Source organism: Egretta garzetta, unplaced genomic scaffold, assembly GCF_000687185.1.
Source record: "Egretta garzetta isolate BGI_Z169 unplaced genomic scaffold, ASM68718v1 scaffold454, whole genome shotgun sequence".
Taxonomy (NCBI): Eukaryota; Metazoa; Chordata; class Aves; order Pelecaniformes; family Ardeidae; genus Egretta; species Egretta garzetta.
The window spans coordinates 501,267-502,898 of NW_009259429.1; positions in this window are offsets into that span (position 1 = coordinate 501,267).

The following is a 1,632-nucleotide window of genomic DNA, read 5'->3' on the forward strand; positions in this document are numbered from 1 at the left end:
CCTAACAATCCTGTGGGAAAAGAAAAACCTAATGAATATGGGAACGGAAGGATCCATCAGTTTTACTGATGGGCAGGTATAAGGTTGACTCTGAAGAGGTGTTAGTGAAGTGAATTATCTGCTTATGGTCCAAGGGTTCTTGTACGTGAGGTCTGCTGCACAGCTGCCGTGACAGCCAAGAAAGAGGGATTGGTTGGCATTTACGTTTGCAGAGTTAACATTTACCAGATTGTATCTGATGTTCTGCATCCCTTGTTTTTGTCACAGGGAATAGGAAATACTGCCAGCTGTAGTGACCACTGTAGGTAAATCCTGTAAACTTTCTTCTTTTGATGTTTTTTTAATATTTCTTAGTCTAGTAAAGGTCTGAATTTCTGCATAAATTCAATATATTCCAGTATAATTGGTTTGGGGTTTGTTTTGGTTTTTTGGGGGGTTTTTTAGTTGGGTGTTTTTTTTTTTTTTTTTTTTTTTTTTTTTTTTTTTTGTGAAATGGTAATGGCTTATTTCTTTTGAATGACTGATTGCTGATTCGGTCCCTGTTTTCAGCCCCAGTGTCACCCAAATCCTGAGCTAAGTCAGCTATTTTCAGTCTTTGCACCACACAGGTACAGTTGAAACACGAGTGCTGTACATGGTAAGACTTCTCCCTTTCCTGCTCCAAGATGGGTGTTAACAGAACGATAACGAGCTATTCTTAGCTAATTATGTTATAATGAAGCAGGATGCTTTCCAGGGACACCAGCAGACCTACAAATCCTTCCAGTCTTACTCATCTTGTGTGAAGGATTTTTGTTTTCAGGGGAGGAAGCAACCCTCTGTCATGAGGTATAGCAAGTTAGCAAGTGGGAAAGGGTCCAGAGGTATTAGAAATTCTGCCCTAGTTTATCCAGGCCTTTATGCTGTTGCTGCAATGAGCGTAAACCAAAAAAAAAAATCTTCCAAAAATGGTTGGGCGTGTGTAGATATTCTGTGAACTCCATTCTAGAAGCTGATATAGATGTAATGGAAGGTGAGGTCCTGTCATTTACAAAGAGACTTTTACAAATGATCAACATTTCCTGGGTAAGTATTGCTCTGAGAGGTTTTTTTTTTCATGTTACAGTTCATGATTTTAACGCTTTGCTTCACTTGGTCTGGGACTTTTGGGGATTTACACACTTGCTGGACTTGGATGCTGTTTGTTTCAAGCTTTGAAGGAATTCCAAAGCGTCTCCTGGTGTAAGGTAGTTCAGGTTTGACTGCGTGGTTGAAGGGAAATGTGCAGATGTTCCTCACTGCTAGAAGTATCCATAGTGTGCAATGAAACCATCTTGGTCTATCTGAAACCTGGAAGAACCTGTTGATTGTAACTAATTTTGCCCTAGGAATTAGAAAAATAAAAATTGAAACTAAAAATTAAAGCAAATTTTTAAAAGTTATTTAGGAGCTTCATCTGGTGAAGAGATTTCCAAGTGGCTGCTTTGTGAAAATGATTGTTAAACCTACAAATTCAGCAGCTGTAAAGCAGTAATATGACTCAATGAAAATTTTAAGTAGTGCTCTTTATCAGTATGTTCACCTTGTAATTAAGTAATGATAAGCAAAGCAAGATAATTTAAAAAAAAAAAAAAAAAAGGGGGGGAATAAAAA